Below are 22,527 nucleotides of genomic sequence, written 5' to 3' on the forward strand. Positions count from 1 at the left end.
TCCTTTGTAGGTGACTCTTTGTTTTTCTCCTGCAGCCTTGAGGATCCTTTCTTTATCCTTATTCCTTTCCATTCTAAGTATGACATGTCTTGGTGTCTTTACGTCTGGGTTAATTCTGTTTGGGACCCTCTGGGCTTCTTGAATCTTTATGTCTTTGGTGTTGTGTAGACTAGAGAAATTTTCAGCTATTATGGCCTGGAGAACACTTTCTTCCTCTCCTTCTCTTTCTTCCTCTGGTAAGCCAATAATGCGTATATTGTTTCTTTTGAAGTCATCCCATAGGACTCTGTTGTTGTTTTCAGCATCTCTTAATCTCTTTTTGAGATCTCTTCTTTTTTAGTTGTCTCTAATTCATCCTATCTTGCTAATTCTGTTTTCAGCCTGATAGATTCTATTCTCTCTGCCCTCTACTGCTTTCTGGAGTTCATCCATTTTGTTGTCCTGCTCTGATACTGTTTTAGCTTGTTCAGCTAGTTGCCTTCTTAGCTCAGCGATTTCAGCTTTCAGCTCTCTAATAACCATGAGATAATTAGAATTTTCTTCCATATTCTCATTTGTTGTTCCTGCATTTCTGATTATAATTTTTTCAAATTCTTTACTCACTCCTGTTATTATTTCCTTAGCTAATGTTTGGATGTTGAACTCATTGTTTTGTGCTTCACCCTCTGGAGGACTTTTAGCTGGACTCTTGTCCTGGTTCGAGTCTCCAATATTTTTTCTTGTTGTTTTAACCATTTTATATATTATGTTATGAGTTCCCTTTATCAGTACTTTTCAAATTATTGATCAAATTATTGCCTGGATTGACTTGTCTAAGTAATTTAATTAAAGGGTTTACCTTCGTGGAAGTTAACAGTTTTTTCAATCCCTGAGTTGGAGCTCAGTGGTGTAAAAGCCTCTTTTTTTTCTTTCCTGTAGGCTATGGGAGCCTGAGGGCTTTTAAACTATCAATAGACTTCTTAGCTTAATCACTGACTCCTGACCAAGAGATAAATCAGGGTGTGGCAGAGATAATCCAGTGGTTATGCAAAGAGACTTTCACAGCCCCTCAGCTATGCCACCAAAGTATAGGTCTTCTCCTGAGTTTCCTGGTTAGATCTCTGTTCCCTGGTGTCCCTCCCTGTTGCTGCTCCAGATTCTGAGGGTAGTAGCAATGGAGACTCAGAGTTGCACTTGGTGAGTCTCTGGGGAGTCCTTTCCTCCCTTCAACTTTCCCCTTGTTGTGGAGCAGACTGGAGGTGGTGTCTCCACTGATAAACTGTTGAACTGTTAGCAGTCACTTAATCTCTCCTTAGGCCCCTCTCTCCTCTCTGTCACCAGCCACGCATGTTTGTACTCACGGGTGATTTACTGGGTTCCTGTGGTCATTCTAGTCCTGTCTTGTTTTGGTCCGGGTGGTCTCCTTTGGTATTCCTAGTTGATCCGGGAAAGGAGAGGAGAGAAGAGAAGAGGAGAGGAGAGAAAGTGATCTGCTGCTCGTAGCTCAGCCTCCGGAAGTCCCATTTCTGTTTCTTTTCCTCAAGGTGGTTTTGGCAATTCTAGGTGTTTTCAGGTTCCAGATAAATGATTGTAGTGTTTGTTCTATTCTCTTAAAGAAGCTTGGTGGAACTTTGATGGGTATTGCATTAAATTTGTATATGGCTCTGGGGAGAATATTCATTTTGATGATATTTATTCTTCCAATCCATGAGCATGGGATATCTTTCCATTTCTTGCTATCAGTTTCTATTTCCTTAAGTAGTGACTCATAGTTTTCAGCATACAAGTCTCTCACTTCTTTGGTCAACTTTATTCCTAGGTATTTGATTGATTTTGCTGAAACAGTACATGGGAGTGATTTCTGGATGTCTTCTTCTTCAGATTTAGTGTTTTCATAAAGAAATGCCACTGATTTTTGTACATTGATTTTGTAGCCTGATACCTTGCTGTATTGCCTAATAACTTCGAGTAATTTTCTGATGGATTATTTAGGTTTTTCTTTGTATACTATCATATCATCTACAAATAGTGACACTATCATATCATATCATCTACAAATAGCTGCTTCTCAGTCCGCCATCTTCCAGGAACCTCTCCTTTTTTCTTTCTAAGTAGCCAACCAGCTACCTCTGCTCAGGCAGCTTCCCTCCATCCCTCCCTCACCGCATAGCTAATTAAATAATAAAAAATAAATAAATAAAAAGCCCTTTCCTTTCACTGCTCTTTTATTACTGTTCTTTTTCATACCTTTTTCTTTTTCTCTCTTTCTTTTCCTCATTCTTGTCAGCCTTTCTTCCTTAATCCTTCAGCTTTCTGAATTCACTGATACACATTTGGGAATTATTTTGGGGAAGAAATCTGACTCAGAGTGGACTCTCTCTGCGTGTATATCTGCTCAACTTCCTTTCCTCCTTTAGATACCCCTAGAATATACAGTGGATAGTAGATTTGCATAACTGTCTATTCCTGCTATCCTTGTCTAGTCCTGAGGGTTTTTGTTTGTTTGTTTGTTTTTTCTTTCTTAACGATCAGCTGCCTCTGATCAGGAAGCTTGAGGCAATATGGGACGGATTTTTTACCCTGCTCTATTTTATTATTATTATTATATAAAGGCATATATCTCCCCCCCCTTTAGGTTGATCAGAATTAACTCTTAGGGTATCTTTCATTGCTAGGGTAGTGGGAATCTTATCTATTGTGAGAGGAACTTGTCTCGTTACTCCTACCTCCTCTACAGAGTCTCCACTTTTTCTCCTCCTAGGTACTTAAAAAATAAAATAAAATAAAATAAAATCATCAATTGAAAAAACTTTCCTTTTACTGCTCTTTAATTACAGCTCTTTTTCTTGTTTTTTTCAATTTTTTCTCTCTTGGTTTTAGTTCTTTTTTTTTTTTTTTATCTTGTCATATACCTCTTCCTTCCTTCTTCCTTGCCTTTCTGAATTTGTGAATTATTTTGGGGAAGAAATCTGACTCATAGTGGACTCTCTATGTGTGTATCTCTGCTCTACTTCCTTTTCTCCTCTTGTTATCCCTATAATATACAGTGGATAGGATATTTGCATAACTGTATATTCTTGATATCCCTTTCTTTTCTCTTTCTTCTTGACTTGGACTTGGTAGCTATTTTTTCACGGACTGGAGACATTGTTGAGCTAACTGGTAGTGATTAAACTGCTTCAATACTTGCTATTCAGTTGCTAATTCCTGAGGTTAGTGAGTGCATTTGTCATAAAGGTATTTAGTACAGTGTTGCTTGTACTCAAGACACAACAACTGAGGAACAACAGAGCATAAAAAAAAGAAACACATAAATCAAAAAATGGGTAGATCAAAAACAAATAAAACTGCTACTCCAATGAATGAAGACAAGAGCCCAGAAGAAACTACAAATCAGCCAGAAGTAACCATAGATAAGAAAAGTATGCAAGCAATAATAAACTTATTAATCACAGAAATGAAAACAACATTGGAGGAAAGGAATGGCAGTATTAGGGAAACAACAGCTGAGACCCCCAAGGAAAATACTGATTATCTTGAGGCAATTAGAGAACTGAAAGCTGAAATAGCTGTAATGAAGAAAAAAGCTGAGGTAAGGGAAAGCAGACTAACAGAAGCAGAAAACAAAATTAGTCAGACAGAGGATGAGTTAGAGAAAACTAAGAAAGAGGTGGAAGAGCTCAAAAAGAGATTGAGAGACACTGAAAACAACAACAGAGACATATGGGACGATCTCAAAAGAAGTAACATTCATATAATTGGCCTGCCAGAAGAAGAAAGAGAGGAAGGGGAAGGAAACATTCTAGAGGAAATTGTAGAAGAAAACTTCCTAGCCCTGAATAACAGAAAGGACATAAAGATTCAAAAAAACAACTAAAAGCAGGACCTGACCAAATTGTAAGTAGGGCACCAAAGTAAAAACCCTGTGGTGAGGGGTAGACATGCAGCTTCCTGGGACAGTGGGGGGGTGGAAGTGGGTGGGAGATATGGGTCACAGTCTTTTGGTGGTGGGAATGGTGTTTATGTACACTCCTAGCAAAATGTAGACATATAAATCAATAGTTAATTAATATGAGGGGGAGGAAATAAATTGTATGTCTCAAAGTTTTTCAAAACACAAACTGATTCTTTTTAATATATAGGCTGTGTATGTGATATGCGGACTCTCTCAAAAGCCTAGACCAAGTAGATTAGAAGCATCCAATAGCACAGCTATATACAAGATACTAGATACTGTACAGCAAACCATAACAAAAGGACTTTTCAAAATTAACCCTATTACCAAATAATGTGATGATAACATTAACTATCGATTGTCTTTTTGAACCCTAAGACAGCAGGAACCTCACATCTCCACTACAGAGCCCCTACTTCCCCCAGTCCTGGAACCCTTGGATAGGGCCCACTTTCCCGTATGCCTCTCCCAATCCATACCAAATAATATTGCATCCGCCGATCACAACCTAACCAACACAATGATTGCCACCTCAACATGCTTCAGCTAAGACTGTATCCAGAGACTTCAGGTGTGGATTGACAACCCTTCAGCTTCATTGCTCGGGTGAGACCTTTCCTTTCATAGGATACTCTAATTCAGTCCCAAGGGAATCACTTTCTAACAAAGTCCCAAAACCTAGATATAGACCAGTTTTTGTGAGAGAGCATATGTTCACATGTATCCATAAACTACTGCAAAATATATACCTGAAATCAGACGTACACTAGAGTTTGCATGAGTACCCCGCCAACACTTCCTCTCCATTATTCCAAGCTTTGAGTCCATGATTGCTCAACAATTTCTTTGGCTTTGTATGTTAACTCTCTTTTCAGCCACCAGGTTCCAGATGCCATCAGGATGTCGTCCAGGCTTCCCTGGACTAAAGACCCCACCAATGTGTCCTGGAGCTCCACGTCCCCAGAGCCCCACCCTACTAGGGAAAGAGAGAGACAGACTGGGAGTATGGATCAACCAGTCAATGCCCATGTTCAGCGGGGAAGCAATTACAGAAGCCAGACCTTCCACCTTCTGCAACCCACAAGGACCCTGGGTCCATGCTCCCAGATGGATAGAGAATGGTAAAGCTATCTGGGGAGGGGGTGGGATATGGAGATTGGGTAGTAGGAATTGTGTGGAGTTGTACCCCTCCTACCCTATGGTTTTTTTGATTTATCCTTTCTTAAATAAAAAATTAATTAACTAATTAATTAAAAAAATATGAAGTTCCCCCATATACAATTTATGTAAATTAACAGCAACATTCACATATGTTTCTACACTTAACTGGTGTATCTCATTTTGCCACTATAGGCCTGCCTTTGTCAGCCAACAATTTAAAGACTTTTTTCCTTTATAATATCACCCATGCCACAGACATCCCTTACAACCCCCAAAGACAAAGGGTTGTTGAGAAGGCCCACCAAACACCTAGGCCCAATAACGTAAAGAAAAAAGGGGGGATACATCCCCCCAATATTCAGTTGGCTAAGTCACCAACTATATTAAACCTCTTTTAATATCTATGAAAATTTGAACCAGACACCCTGCTAACCATGGGAAGCAGATTTGTTTGTGTTTCTTGCACAGGAATCCCCGGAAAAACCATCTGGACCCCTGCACACTCTGACATCATCCATTAGAAGTGCAGCACCTGAAACCCATGATGTGACGTGACATGATCTGAAGAACCTGATTCACAGACTCCAAGGACAGAACTTTCCTACTGCCTTTCTCTCACCCATCGCAGTCTGCCCTTCTTGCTTCTTCTTTACCTGTCATGTTTTGGCGCTTCCATCTCACTCTCTACAGATAAGTGGAATTCCGATGGCTGACCTCCCCCATCAAAATAGACGTGCAGCATTTCATTCCCTGGCATTTCTTTCCCTGGTAGTCAGCATTGGACTGATACTTCTATGGGATTTGCTGGTATACCTCTTAGACACTTTACAGGACTTTACAGCAGCTTCCTGTTACACTGCTGGGTTTCTCAAAGACTGACCACAGCAGTCAATGGACTTTGCATCCAACTTCCTTGGGACTCTACAGCACTGAATAGCCCCGTCACTTGGTAGGCCATGTCCCATCACCTGCAGGCCCTGCACCCAGAGGTAGGAAACTCCCCCTCATTACTGGACCATGCCCCCAGAGGCAGGAAATACCCTTTGAGGCAGGAAATGCCCTTTCACCCAGCAGGCCTCCCCTTGGCATTACACTGGCTCTTGTTGCTCTCCTACTTGTCCTTTCCTATCTTGTTCCAGTTCTTTTGAAAATGCCTACACGATACCATTCAGGTTTCTTCCCAAAAGGTTTCTGTTCACCTCTACACTGCTATTCCTGTCAGAGATGGAGTCTTTTATAGACACTGACCCATTTAAATTTGACCATTAGATAGGAAGATAAGGGACAGATGCAAGACTTGTGAGGAGATGGTAAAACCTGGCAGAGCTTACCCTATGAGATGAGTCCCTCCAGGTAAGTCTCTCTCTCTCTCTACAGAGGGGTTGATCAAAAGGGTGGACACATAAATCTCACAAGGTTGGTGGCTGTGTGGCTTTGTAAGTTTTCCCTCCCCCACAAAAACACCCTAAATCTACCTACCGGAGCCTGGCATTCCTTAAGTAACATTAATCCTGCTCCACTCGAAATTTCCTGATACTATGGCCATTAGATAAAAGGAAAGGGAAGGTGTTGAGATATTGTACAAATGTGGGTGAGTTAGGCAGGACCCACAAATCACTATATTTCCATTCAAGTATCATTTACAGATCCCCACCATGTTATCCTCTCAGGGTATTGCTAATTTAGTTAAAAGCCATTGCAACTGTTGCTAAGGATGCTTCTACCTTCCCAGCATGCCTTTTGCCTCTCTCAATCCCCTTTCCTAGCCAATTCCATCCCGATGTGCCACTTCTGGAATTCTCCATAAAAGTCACTCCTGTTTCTGCTTTCTCTGTCTTTCTCTTCTGAATCCTGACCTGAAGAAGGGCTGGTGTGCATAGCAGGAGCCGGCCATTTTGCTAGCTCCACATGGCCTAAACTCACTGTTTTCACCCAGCTCTGGGGCACCTGTGTGAATAAAGATTTGCATTCCTCCTCCACCACAAGTTCCTGGTCTTTTCTCTCGCACCCCAACATCTGCCCCACTCTCTGAAGGGAGACTGTGTCAACGTACTTGACCAGTGGAGGAATATTGTTCTTAGAATAAGTCCAGCCTAGAATGTTCCCAGCTATGACCATGGAATACTAACTCAGATGTACAGGGATGCATAGATTATACAGGGTCCTATACTGAATATGGGCCCCAGATCTCATTGATGCGGATTACAGTTAACAGTATTTATACGTTTTTCCTATTTTTGGATAGCTACTCTCTTCCCTGATTCAGCTTTCTAGTCTCACTTTAATACTATCTCCATAGACAACACCTTTACCCCACCTGCATGTTAGCTGTCAGCTCAAGCAAAAATAAATAAAGACATGGACCCCCTGGGATTACCTAAAATAGACTTCCTAACTTTCCCAAAATGGAGAATCTAAATCTCATCTCCTAAATTCTTACCTTTAGGTTTCTGATTACTAAACAGTCTTTCTGCTTTATATATTAATGCTTTTCATCCACAGAGCTATGGATTCTACCATAACACCAATGAGATGTCCCTGGGCAGAGTCACCAATGAGTCCTGGAACCCCATCTTTCCAGAACCTTGCCACACTAGGGAAAGGTAGAAATAGATTGATCTGCCAAAACCCATGTTTAACAGATAAGCAATTGAAGAAGTCTTCTGCACCCCATAATAATCCTGGGTCCATATTCCCAGAGAGATAAAGGATAGGAAAGCTTCCAATGGAGGGGGTGAAATGGAGAACTCTGGTGGTATTGATCTGTACCCCTCTTATCCAATAGACTTTTTGTTCAACATAAAATTAAAAATAAAAAGCAAATTCAAATTTAGTTAACTTTTTTGGGCAAGGCATAAATTTCTAAGACTTGACTATATAAATGGGCAAATAAATGAATATATATTTTATCAATGAGGATATTGAGGTGACAAGTAAGCATACTATGGTTAACCCTTGGATTTCCCCCACAAGCCTATATCTCTAATATCCCTCTCCTTACCGTGACTGGTTATTTCTACCAAGAATGTCACCATAAGTCCCTTTGCAGGCCTCTCCAGGACCTCACTATAAATTAACAATGGTGAGGACTGCCCCACTCTCCAAAAAGAGGCTTGGTCATCCTACTCTGCAATTCAAAGAGCACTGATCCTGAAAGGAGAGCAGCCTAGAATGTTCCCATCTATGACCATGGACTGTAAGCTCAGACTGATGGACTTTGAGGTTATACAGACTCTTGTGCTGGATATGAATATATATGTGCCCTGGGACAGATCAATGTCATAAACAGTTAATTGTTTTTACATATTTTCTTCAAATTTGGTAACTACTTTCTCCCTTAATCCAATTCTATTCTCAACTCTGACACCATCCTCCCATATAATATTTCTAGTCCATCTCCATGTAAGCTATCAAGTTTAAGAAAAGATTACTAATGCTATGTGCCCCTAGGAATATACCTAAAATAGACATCCTTTTTTTTCCAGCCTAGGGCCCCTGTTTTCATCTGCTCTATCTCTCCTCTTTGGATCCTGTTGATTAAATATTTTGTTCCACTTAATAAATTTGCTCTCATTACCCCTCAGCCACCAAGTTACAGATGCTACTATTCTATCCTGACCTCCATGGGAAGACAACCTCACCAATGTGTCCTAGAATATCATCTCTCCATAGCCCTACACTACTATGGAAAAATAAAAACAGTCTGGAGGTATAAATTGACCTGTCTAGAGAAGCAACTATAAAAGCCCAAACTCCTTCCTACTATACCCAAAAAGAATTTTAGTTCATATTCCCAGAAGGGGAAAATTATAACAGATGACCAGAGGGCTCTGAACCCCAGTTCTACTGGGACCTGAAACATTTATCACCAATAATCCTTTGTGGGTTTTGTTTGTTTGTTTGTTTTGTTTTTTGCTTCCAGGGTTATTGCTGTAGCTCAGTGCCTGCACCATAAATCCACTCTTTCTGGAGGCTCCCGCCCTTTTGTTGACCTTGTTGTTTTATCATTGTTGTGGTTATTATTATTGGTGTTATTGATGTCTTTGTTGTTGGATAGGACAGAGAGAAATGGAGAGAGATGGGGAAGACTGAGGGGAGGGGAAAAAGACACCTGCAGACCTGCTTCACTGCTTGTGAAGAGACCCCTCTGCAGGGGGGGGGAGCCAGGTGCTCAAACCCGGATCCTTATGCTAGTCCTTGTGCTTCATACCATCTGCACTTAACCCACTGTGCTTTGGCCCAACCCTCCACTCTTTGTTTTTATAACATCACCAAAAGGGAAGCAAATTTGGAAAGCAGCAGAGGAAGTCAGGCACAGATTCACCTAAGAGGAAAAAGAAAGGCCACTCAGAAATGGTAATAAGTGTGCAAGTGACTTAGAAAGAAAGTGAAGGTAGGACTGTAGAAGTGGATAAAAATGGTCAAAAAAGTACGGGTAAAGAGATTATATAGATACAGATATATAGACATAGATATGTAGTCAACCTGTATCTGTGACCTTAGGGGAACTATTGCAATTTGAACCAAGAGATGGAGACACAGAGCTCTAGTGGTGGAAATGGTACAGAATTATATCCCTGTTGTCATATAATTTTGTAAATCACTATTATAGCACTAATGGAAAAAATAGTTAAAATAAATAAACAGACCAAATGATGTTCATACCACTATTCAATATTATATGTTCTAACCAAAATAATACGTAATACATATTTATCAGCATGGTTAAAATTATGAAGAAGTAATGAAACAAATATTGGTAAGTAAAAGAAGAAACTAGACCATTCATGTAATGCTAGTAAAAAGAAGAAATAGGGAGGGGGTTGGGCGGTAGCCCAGTGGGTTAAGCAAATGTGGCGAGAAGCACAAGGACCTTCATAAGGATCTGGGTTGGAGCCCTGGCTCCTCATCTACAGGGGAGTCATTTCACAAGTGGTGAAGCATGTCTGCAGGTGTCCCTCTCTCTCCCTCTGTCTTCCCCTCCTCTCTCCATTTCTCTCTGTCCTATCCAGCAATGATGACAACAACAATAATAACTACACCAACAATAAAACAAGGGCAACAAAAGGGAAAATAAATAATAAAAAATTTTAAAAAGAAAGAAAGGTAAAAAGAAAAATAACCTATCTGTGGAGACCCAGGTTCAAACCCTTGGTCCCCACAGGAAGACATGAAGGGGCAAAGCTTCATGAGAGGTCAGGCAGTACTGAGGTCTCCCTATCTCTGTCTTTCTATCTATCTATCATCTGTCTATCATCTATCTACCTACCATCTATCTATCCCTTCCTCTCTATTTTTATCTCCCCCTTCTTTCTAAATTTCTCTCTGTGTCTATAAAGTAAATGGATTCATACAGTGGATTCATCATGTAGACATCAAGCATCATAGTAATAACTCTGGAGGCAAAAAAAATAAATAAAAGTTGGGTAAAAAACAGAACTTGCTTACAACTCCCATCTAGTCTATATCTTATATTTTCCTGTCTCCCATTCCAGTTTTGTCCTTATAGGATAACAACAGGTTTGGAGTGTGAGTATTCCAGCACAACACAATATCCAGATTAAACTTAGACACCTGAAAGAGTTAGTCCTGATTGTGTCTTGCTGTCTCAGAGTAGAATTTCTTTCTTGATAAGGACCTATCTCTGTCAGCTCTTGCCTGGATACTGTCCTTTTGCCTCCTGCTATGAAAGGATGTTTGGGTTTCAGATTTGTTTCTGTGTTGATTGATTTATATTTTGATGTAACTTTGCTGTGATCATGAAAGTAAGTAAACACAGATTCCCATCATTTGTTCTTTCTGGCTTAACCCCCAGTCTCAGCTAGTTGGAATTTATCTTGGGTATTGCTAGATAATAGATTAAGTTTAGATAGCCAATACTGTATTTGTTCAAGATAGACCTTTCAAATTGCTGTGTTTCTCTAGATGATGCTCTCTTAAAGAATAATATTCCACATATCAAGGAACCAAAAGATTAAAAACAAATCATAGAGTTTATTGAGTATACTTTTACGGTAATAATAGTAAACAGCTTTACAATATGATTATTGTTGTAAATGTATAGGATGTCTAGATGCTTAATTTCACAACCTTTTTTGAAATCTAAGATTTAGATTATTAATGTAGACAGTATATTACGACATATTGATACATCCATGATATTGACAGTAGGCAATATATTAATGCTACAATACTTACCCAAGCCATGTATTGTGTTAATAAAAAGGATATAGTTATGGGGTCATATGTTGATGCACCTGGTTAAGCACTCACATTACAGTGTACAAGAACCAGGGTTCAAGCCCCTGGTCCCACCTGCAGGGGGAGAGCTTCATGAATGGTGAAACAGGGCTTCAGGTGTTTCTCTGTCTCTTTCCCTTTCCATCTCCCCCTCCCCTCTCAATTTCTGGTTATCTCCAGTAAATAAATAAGGATAATAAAAATCAAAACAAAAATAAAGAGAAAAAAGGATATAGTCATTATAATAGCTAAGTAATCCAAAGTTATGATGGAATATCTAATGCTTATGAAAGTAAGACCATGAATAGTGGTAATTCAAAATCAGATATGGGATCTAAAGAGCAATCTACACATACTCAGCCATTTAACTTGTGGTGTTTCTATGATATCACAAATGTTCAAAATAATACAGATAGTATTATAGAAGAAAGGGGGTAGAAAACAAACAAAACACTTGAGGAATTCCTAAAAACAAAAATATATGTGTAAAAATGTCAGAAGGAACCGCAAGCCAAAATGATAGTTTAAGAGCTAGAAAGAAAGCATAATGGCTATGTAAAAGCCTTTCGTGCTTTAGGTTCAAATCCAAGCCAGAGTTGAGCATTGTTCTGGTATCTCTTTATGTGTCTGTCTCTGTTCAAATCCAAGCCAGGTGTCAGGTTCAAATCCAAGCCAAAGGTGGGCACTGTTTTGGTCTCTCTCTGTCTTTTATCTTTTCCTTTCTCCAGCTCTGTCATTAAAATAAATAACGTATATTTAAATATCTATTTTTTTTTAAGATGGCATTCCAAATTCACAAGTGCAAAAGGAGTACATATAATGAGTTATAAAAGTCTTCGATGAATTGTGAGGTTATTAAGTGAAGAATTCCGTGGGATCAGCTGAATTCTAAATCTTTTGTTTTAACTCTATTTGTATAGAGCGATTGTTGGCTATAGATCACAGCACTGAAAATTTACTCTAGGGTTTGAGATGATATGACTGGTTTCATAACTGCTAAAACATATTTTCAGTGAAAAGTTTAGCCAATAAAAGTGAGTTTGACTTAATTCAGTATCAGACTAAAAATGCAAGTAAAAAAATTCTCAAATATTACACAAAAGAGACTAGTGACAAAGAAGAATGAAGGCACTTGAAAGATAGATTCATAATTTCTAACATCTATATACTAAAATGTCCAGGAGAAGGAAAGAAAATTAGAACTATGAAAATAAAATTTCCTAGAGCTGAAGACAGATGTAGTCCATCAATCAAAGTTCCTTATGAGGTGATTTTTTTTTTTTTTTGCAATAAGTTCACACTAGACATATCTTTGTGAAAGCATAAAGAAAATGCTAAAATCTTGGCAGGACTGAAGTTAAGAGGTGAGATTAAAGGACCAGGTGATAATTCACCTGGGAAAGCACAAGTAATATTGTCATGAAGCACTCAGTTCAATCCCCATCGCTAAATGTGAGCATTATGGAAAATACCAACAGAGTCCCATGAGTGTTAGAGTCATTTTATGATGTCTCTCATCTCACTGTTTCTCCTTTCCTCAATTTCTTGCTTACTTTCTATGCCTCACTCCCCCCCCCCCACTTTTTTTCTTAAAAGAAAGAGAGGAAGGGAGGAAACTGGGAAGTTGGAATTTGGTCAGGGAAGACTCTCAGAGGCATCAAGCATGTACAAGGTGCTGATTTCACCTCTCAGCATGACATTAGAAAATAAAAGTGAAGGGGTCAGGCAGTGGCACACCTAGTTTAATGCATACAGGTGCAAGAACCAGAATTCAAGTCCCCAATACCCACCAACAGACAGGAAGTTTCACAAGCTGTGAAGCAATGCTGCAGGTGTAACTTTTTCTCTTTTCCTCTCTAGCTCCTTCTTCCTTCTCAATTTCTCTCTGTCTCTATCCAATAATGATGTTCTGGTTCTCTCTCTCCTTAATAAATCTCTTAAGAATAGAAAATGAGATAAAGGAGCCAAGAGCTGTCAAACTGATAAAATACACAAGTTACCGTGTTCAAGGACCTGGGTTCAAGCCACTGGCCCCCCACTTGCAGGACAAAGTTTCATGAGCAGTGCACCAGACTTAAAGTGTTTCTTTTCCTCTCTCCATCTCCTCATGCTATCTAACTCTATTTCTCTCTACATCTATCATAATAGAAAAAGAAAGGAAGAAATGGAGGTAGGAAGGAAGGAAGGAAAGAAGGAAGGAAGAAAGGAAGAATGACCATTATGTGAATTTGTCATGCAGGCACTAAACCCAAGCATAACAGTGGTGGGAAAAAGAAATAACAAATACAAAATAACAAATTAACAAATTTCACAAGTTTTCTAACAAGAAGAATAAAAAATAGAGTAATCATATTTAAAAACATGAAAGTGTTCTAAGTTCTTCTCCCTTTGATAACCACCATAATTTTTACAAAAGTCTATACTTACGTTCATCACAGCACAATTTGTAATAGCCAAAACCTGGAGACAACCCAGGTGTCCAACAATATATGAGTGGCTAATAAAGTGCTATATGGACACAGTGGAATAATAGTCAGCTATTAAGAATGATGAATTCACTTTCTTCACCTCATCTTGGATAGAGCTTGAAGAAAATATGTTAAGTGAGATAATACAGGAAAAGAGAAATGAATATAGGATGATCCCACTCATGAAAAGAAGTTAATAAATAAGAACAGAAAGAGGAAGCACAAGTACAACTTGGACTGAGTTTGGTGTATTGCACCAAAGTAAAGGATTTGGGAGGTGGAGTAGGGGGACTTTTAGGTTCTGGTGCTTTGTGGTGGAGGAGGACTTAGGCTGGGGGTGCAAGTGCTTTGCACAAAATTAAGGAATTTTTACACATGTATCAAAAACTTATTTGCTGTAAAAATAATAAAAAACTAACAGTTTGATTACTTTTTTTTTTTGAAGTTTTGGCAAAGGACTTTGGTAATACGTGTGGGACTTCCTTAACTACTTATGAGAATGAAAATTGAAGGCATTACCCAGAATTAGAGTCCCTGTAAATAAATAAAAACAAAGACTGTTCTGTTTGAATAACTCACCTATATGCCACATATCAATAATTATCTGTCACTAGTCCCCTTTTACCTAGCATTTTGGGAGAATTCCTTGACTTATATTTGTCAACACAATATGAAATATAGACTAATTCACTTTTATGTACCAGTGTTCCCATCAAACACTTGCTTTTGTTGTTCTGAGAGTTCCTTCTCCAACACTAAAATTCAGGTGCAATAACCTACTACTATATTAATAGTAATAAAAATGTGCAGTGTGTACAGTGGTGTACGTGATTAAGCTCACATATCACCACACACAAAGACCTGGAATGGAGCCCTGCTCCACATTTGCAGGGAGAACACTTCATGAATGGTGAAGCAGATTTTCAGGTGTCTGTCTTTCTTTCCCCCTCTGTTTCTCTTACCCTCTCAATTTCTCTCTGCCCTGTCAAATAAAAACAGAAAGGAAAAAATAAAAGGACATCCAGGAGTCATGGATTCATAGTGCAAGCTCTGAGTCTCAGCAATAACTCTAGTGGCAAAATCATCATAATCTTACATGTGTAAAATAAAAATATATAAGAAAATATATTTGGTGGGTGGGGGTATAGCATAATGGTTATGCAAAGAGACTTTAATTCCTGAGGATCTCAAGTCCCAGGTTCAATCCCACACACATCCATAAGCCAGAGCTGAGCAGTGCTCTGGTAAATTATATATATATTTGTATTCAAACAAACTGAAACTTAAGTTTTCTGTGATAAAAATAATTTGGTAATATTGGAAGATTTTAAATGAGCCACACACACTGAATATTTTCTTAGTATGCTCTCTTCCTCTCCTCACAAAATAATTTCCCATTCTCCTACTTCCAACACATCTACCTTGTGACAGAGAAAAAGAACATCTCCCTGGATTCTTCTCAGACTGGTTGAATAACTGAGTCAATATTAGACAGAATATCAGGGAAAAAATAGTTACATTTGTATGGGAAATATACAGAGACAGTGAGACAAAAGGAGGCCATTTGTCTCATATAAGGAATGGAATAGGAATGATGAGGCTTGAGAAGAGGAGACAGTGAGAGTCACATGATGTAGAGTAAACAGCAAATGCCTTGTAATTAGATACTTCTCTGCCATATAGGTAAGTTATTCAGATAAAAAGGATTTTTTTAAAGTTACTCTAATTCTGGGTAATGCCTTCAATTTTCAGTACTTATAGCTAAGGTAGTGATCAATATTTCTCATTATCAAACAGGTCCTTGATTGATTACAGACTGAAATAATTCATGTGACATAGTGGAACATCTGGGCAGTAAAGGCAAAATCCTTTTCCATTTCCATGCTTTCCTACTGTAATGAAGCCTCAGTTGTAGCTAATGGCTGAAATGCAGTTTTCCAAAGAAATTTCTTTTCTGCCCTCATCATGTTTTCTGTGACTTTCCTGATTTCTCTACCTCTATTTATTCTAAATCGCCTCTGAATTACTTCTTATGTTCAACCTCTAATTGTTTCAATATCTAAAGCTTAGTCCTGATCACCCCCACTATTTAAATTATTCATGGAAAGTTAGTTCTTGGATCTTATCTAACTTGGTCCTTTCTCTTATTGCATAGGGCAGAAAGAAATTGAGAGGGGGGGCGACTATAGAGGAGAGAGAAAGAGAAAGACACCTCAGACCTACTTCACTGCTTGTGAGGTGAGCCTCCTGCAGCTGGGAGCCAGGGGTTCCAATCCAGATCCCTAAGTGGGTACTGGGGCACGAAACCCAGTGCACTACCACTCAGCCTCTCACTGGTCCCGTTTGTGACTTAAACCCTAGTGAAAATGAGTCTTCAAAAATGACATAGTCTGGGAGGTAGCTCAGTGGTAACGCTTTGGACCCCCAAGCATGAGGTCCCACGTTCAATACCCAGCAGCACGTGTGCCATAGTGATGCCTGGTTCTTTCTCTCTTCTCCTATCTTTCTCATAAATAAATAAAATCTTTTAAAAAAAATGACCTTTACTATCACCCAATGTCTTTCATGGTATTGTCTGTTTACTTCATATCAGTTATTGTTATGTTCAACATAATCCAGGTAAGCATAAACAAAAGACTTTCTTTTTTTTTTTCTTTATTTTAAAAAGGAGACATTCACAAAACTATAGGATAGGAGGGGCAAAACTCCACACAATTCTAAACACCAGGTCTCCATATCCTATCTACTACCCTGATAGCTTTCCTATCCTTTATCCCTCTGGGAGTATGGACCCAAGGTCATTGTGGGTTGCAGAAGCTGGAAGGTCTGACTGCTGTAATTGCTTCCCTGCTAAACATAGGCATTGATTGGTCAATCTATACTCCCAGACTGCCTCTCTCTTTCCCTAGTAGAGTGGGTCTCTGGGGAAGTGTAGCTCCAAGACACACTGGTGGGGTCATCTGTCCAGGGAAGTCTGGTCAGCATCCTGCTGGCATCTGGAATCTGGTGGCTGAAAAGAGAGTCAACATATAAAGTTGTTGGGACTATGTGTGAGCTTGATAGAGCTTAGGGAGAACTCCCCATCCTTGGATGGAGGTCTGAGAAGATACCCTCTTGGTTAGTCTCTCTCTGCTGGGAAATTGTGCAGATTCATTCACATCTGCCATGTTTTCCCCTCAGGCTACTAGTTCCCATGAGAGTTGGGACATTCTCGGAGTGCCTGTTCAGCCATGTTGTGCCCTCAGGGCATTGTCTATATCCCCGTGATATCTGGAGTGCTTTGGTTACTCCTCCCCCCTCCCATTCTTACGAGAGTTATTATCCTATCCTGGAGTGCTATGGTTACTCCTCCCCCTTCCCATTCTCGTGAAAGCTACTCCTATAAAAGCCTTTCTTCTTCTGCACCTCGCTCTCTTGCCAGCGCTTCACTCCAGTGTCCAGAAGCAGGAAAGGTTACTGCGTGAGGTGGCCATTTTCGCTACCTCCACGTGGCCCAACCTGCTTCTCTAGCACCCAACTCTGAGGTGCCAGCACAAATAAAGATTTGTGTTTCCTCTTCGCTCTGGACCCCCTCTCTCATCTCTGCAGCCAGCACACAACATCTGGCTCAACAACATCTGGCACTCAACGTGTCCCGCACTCAATGTGTCCCGCACTCACGCCCAGCCTGAGGTCCAGAAAAACTGCCCAGACACAGGTAAGTGGCATCTGCCCACCTCTGTGGCCCGCGTTTCCCTCCACCTTGGGAATTTTTTCATTTTATGAGGAGGTGTCCCAGTTATTATCTCCTTCTGCCCTGGGACAAATTCGTGCTCTCACAGATGGTTTAATTTTTGCTACCCCTTGGATTTTTATAACTGTGGTTGCCACTTACAAGATATGTACAACGTGGTCTGCCATGAGGATAAGTGACATGAGGATAAGTTAAAGCACAGGTGTTTAAGACTCAGATGCCCTCAGCGATCAGCAGATAGACCCAGAACTTCCATTCCCACAGACACGTACAAGTGTTCAGAAGCTCCTCCTCCGACCCTGTCCCCTGCCGCCCAGGATTCAGCTTCTTCTGAGATACAAGAGTTAAGAGATATGTGCTTACAACCTAAATGCCCTAAGCGATTTCCACTCAGCACCCAAACTTCTGTCCCTGCAGACATGTGCTCAGTTCCTTCTGTGGATTCCATGACCCCTTCACCCACTGTCCCTGCAGACACATGTTCAGCTCCTTCTTCAGACACGTGTTCAGTTCCTTCTGCTTCTCTGGCCCCGCCCCCTGCTTCCCCTGAGGCTTCTGGTTCTCTATCCCCTCCTCCTACTTCCCCGGTTTTGGCTTCTCTGACCCCACCCCTGCTGATACGTCATCATTAAGAGACCTAGTGGCTAAGGTACGGGAGTTAAAGGCAGCATTTAAGGACTTTAAACCATGTGCAGTCCACCCTGAGAGCTCCGTCCTCGTAGATATGTGTGCAGTTTCCCCTGCGGCCACTACAGCAGTTTCCATGGCACCTTCCACTTCTGTAGCTCCCTCTCCCATGCCATCAGACCAAATGCACACCTTTGCAGTAAATGTAGACCCTTCTAAACAAAACCCTTAGCCGTGGCAGCCATACTCCTCTAAAATATTCAGAGCTCTCAGAGAAGCAGTCAGGGAGGACGGTATGCACACACCATGGACCAAGTCCGTTTTAAGGAGTTTTTACCACCATCTTAACACACCCCAAGATTGGAAAGATCTGGCTAGTGCTGCACTCCCAAACCCCCTCTACCTACAGTGGAAGGCATGCTTCTGTGATGAGTGCTCTAGACATTCGCAGGAAAATAGTAACAAACAGGTAGAATGTGATTCTGATGCTTTGTTTGGAGAAGGAGCTTATGAATCTGGAGCTCAGCAGGCAGAAGCCAGGTTTCCAACCAGTTATTTTGAACAGGTACGCATCTGCGCAACACAATCATGGGAAAGGGTGACCCCACCCAATGCAGATTCGTCAGTTCCCATTAACACTGATGAATCATTAGCAAGCTTCATCTCAAGGGTGAAGACAAGTTTAGAGAGAAAGGTTTATAATCCTGACGTCCGCTCACTACTCCTGTGCTCTATTGTCTGGGAAAGCATGATACCACAATTCCGTCAGGCATGCCTTAATCTTAAACACCTACACCCAGATAATTGGATTTTAGCAACACAGGAACTTACATCAGGTAATTATGGGGCACCTGCTACAACACAGGTTTATGCAGTTACCCCACGTAATCACAACGGGGCCTGCTTTCAGTGCGGACACCAAGGACATTGGCGTAACCAATGTCCTGATAAGCTGCGACCATGCCTCCAGTCAGGGAAGCCCTGCCTCCAGTTAGAGCAACCACGCCTCCAGTCAGAGCAACCCCACTTTCAGTAAGGGAGCCAGAGGCCACGTACTGTTTGTCCAAGATGTCGTAAGGGGTTTCATTGGAAGAGAGATTGTTGGTCCCAATTTCATAAAGATGGTTCACCCCTGAATGGTACAAATTCGGGGCCTGAGATTTTTGTGGACCACTCCTGTTTTAGAACATGGTCACCCTTCTATGACATTAAAGATTGGCAATATTCCTTTTAATTTTTTGATTGACACGGGGGCAGCAAAGATGATTTTAAGGCAAGAAGAGGTTCCCCAAGATTGAGAACTCGTCCCTGGAACCAGTATACATGGAGTAGGAGGGTGACCCAATCATTTCCCACACGAAACTCGCTCATGTGGGGAGACCCAGAAGGTTCTATCGGACATTTACACTCTTTGGTAGATAATATTAGCACCAACCTATTGGGCAGAGATGTTCTATAATGTCTTGATGTTAGGATATCCACAGATGCTTCTGTAGAGTGTAACACCCACTCCCGCGAGACCAGGTCTAATCAGCACCCCCAATACTAACTGCCACTGTTCCTAGCCAAACACCCCGCTTAAGCTGGCTTTCTAATGAGCCTGTCTGGGTGTAACAGTGGCCTTTACCTAGGGAGAAGCTAGAAATTTTAAAAGAGCTCGTCTGAGAGCAGTTGTCCTTGGGACACATTCGTCATTCTTGAAGCCCATGGAATACTCCTGTCTTTGTGATTAAAAAGTGCTCGGGAAAATGGTGCCTCCTCCAAGATCTCCGTGCAGTTAATAAAACCATGCAGGTCTGGGGCTCCCCCCAAACGGGTTTGCCTCTTGCTTCTGCAATTCCCACAGGAATTCCAATCATAGCCATTGATATACAAGATTGTTTTTTCTCTATTCCCTTGCATCCACAAGATTGTAAATGTTTTGCTTTCTCTGCTCCTTCTATTAATAACACCAGCCCTGCTGACATATTTGAATGGGTGGTGCTGCCCCACGGTATGGCCAATAGTCCTACAATTTTTCAGGAGGCTGTTAAATCTGCCCTTGTCCCATATATTCATAAGGGCCTAAATGTTTTTCATTATACAGATGATATTTTAATATGGGGAAAATCAGATGCAGATCTCTGTGCCCTATGTGATTTTTCTCATTCCTGCATTAAAGAAAAGTGGCCTTAATGTATCTCCTGAGAAGATACAGCTAATTCCTCCAATATCTTTCTTAGGTTCAGAGATTTCTTTAATGCAAATCCATCCCTTAAAACCTAATGTCACCTTTCCTTCTAACCTTACTCTTGCTTCTTTACAAAGTTTTCTAGGAAATTTAAATTGGCTTAGGCAGTATCTATATCTGCCTACAAGCTGCCTCCAACCACTGTTTGACCTGTTGAAAGGAAACAAACAGCCCTCCTGAAAACGTAATTTAACTCCTGAGGCCTCCTCAGCACTGGAAAGGGTTAACCAGGCCCTCCAGGACATGCACCTTGTTCGATTCTCCCCCTTCTCTCCAGTAAACCTTCTAATCTTTAACTCCACCCCCACAGTAGTAGGGACATTGTGGCGAGACTATAGGATTCTTGAGTGGCTTCACACACCAGTAGGAGGAACTCCAAGACTCCTCACTGTGAGAGACGCGTTAGCATTCATGGTTTGCCAAGGGAGAAATAGGTCTGTGCAGGTCTTACGGAAAGAACCGGATTTAATTATTCTGCCCTTTTCTCTCACAGATAAAGAGTGGCTCAAATGCCATCATTCCTGCTTTACCATAAGCTTCATGGGGGTTTCCAGGACAAATAGATAACCATTTTCCTTCTAATAAATTGATAGGTTCTTTACCTCTTTTGCCTCTACTAGCACCTAAACTTTTCTCTCGAGATCCCATTCCTTCTGCTCCGACAGTCTTCACTGATAGTGGAAAAAAGGGAGCTGCTGCCCTTATATATTACCCGGACAAACAATCTCCTAAACCTCTCTTTACTGAGCTTCCTGAGAATTCCCCTCAGTACAAAGAACTTTGTGCTGTTTTCTTTCCATTAAAAGCTGTACCGGTATTCTTCAACCTTTTTTCTGACAGTGTGTACACTGTTAACTTACTTCCATGGCTTGCTCATTCCTATGTGAAAATTGATGACAACCCACTTTCCCCTCTTTTGATTCAAATCGCCTCTATGCTCTCTTCTCAAACCCAACCACTACATATTCAGCACCTTCTTTCCCACAGCCCTCTTCCTGGTGCCCTGTCTGAAGGGAATGCTGCAGCTGACCGCCTTGCCTCCACAGGAGCTCTCCTAGTCTTTGTCTCTGATCCTGCTGACTTTCATTCCCTAACCCATGTTAATCTTAAAGGCCTTTGAGCTCGATTTCCTGATGTTCCTGTAACACAATTAAAACATATCCTAGTTACATGCTCTTCCTGTGCAAGCCTCATAAAACACCTGCTATTCAGACTCTTGGTGTTAACCCCCGAGGCTTAAAAGCTAATGCTATTTGGCAAATTGGTGACCCACATACCAAACTTTGTCAAACAAAAATATGTGTTTGTCTCAATTGATACCTTTTCTAAATTTATGTGGGCAACAGCTCAGACAGGAGAAAGCTATAAAAAGCTTATAAGTCATATGCTCTCCTGTTTTGCTGTGATGGGTTTACCTCTTCAAGTGAAAACTGACCGTGGACCAGCATTTACCAGCAAACAATTTAAAGATTTTTGTTCCCTCTGGAACATTACTCATACTACAGACATTCCCTATAATCCACAGGGACAAGGCATTGTTGAGAGGGCCCATCAAACCCTTAAGGCTCAATTAAATAAAGATAAAGGATGAATGTACCCCCCCCAATATCCAGCTAGCAAAAGCCTTAACTACGTTAAATCTGTTTAAAATTTACAATAACCTCCTATTATTCTTCACTTGCAAGCACCATCTACTCTCCCATCTATTAAGGTCAAATGGAAAGACCCACTTGATAAAATTTGGAAAGGGGGATTCGGGCTGTAGCGCAGCGGGTTAAGTGCAGGTGCTGCAAAGCACAAGGACCAGCATAAGGATCCCGGTTTGAACCCCGGCTCCCCACCTTCAGGGGAGTCGCTTCACAGGAGGTGAAGCAGGTCTGCAGGTGTCTATCTTTCTCTCCTCCTCTCTGTCTTCCCCTTCTCTCTCCATTTCTCTCTGTCCTATCCACAATGACAACAACAATAATAACTACAACAATAAAACAAGGGCAACAAAAGGGAATAAATAAATAAAATAAATATTTAAAAAAAATTGGAAAGGGCCTGACCCTCTATTGACCATGGGAAGAGGTTTTGCATGCATTTTCCTACATAATTACTCTAAACCTGTCTGGGTTCCTGCCCGCCATGTCCG

This window comes from Erinaceus europaeus, chromosome 8, assembly GCF_950295315.1.
Source record: "Erinaceus europaeus chromosome 8, mEriEur2.1, whole genome shotgun sequence".
Taxonomy (NCBI): Eukaryota; Metazoa; Chordata; class Mammalia; order Eulipotyphla; family Erinaceidae; genus Erinaceus; species Erinaceus europaeus.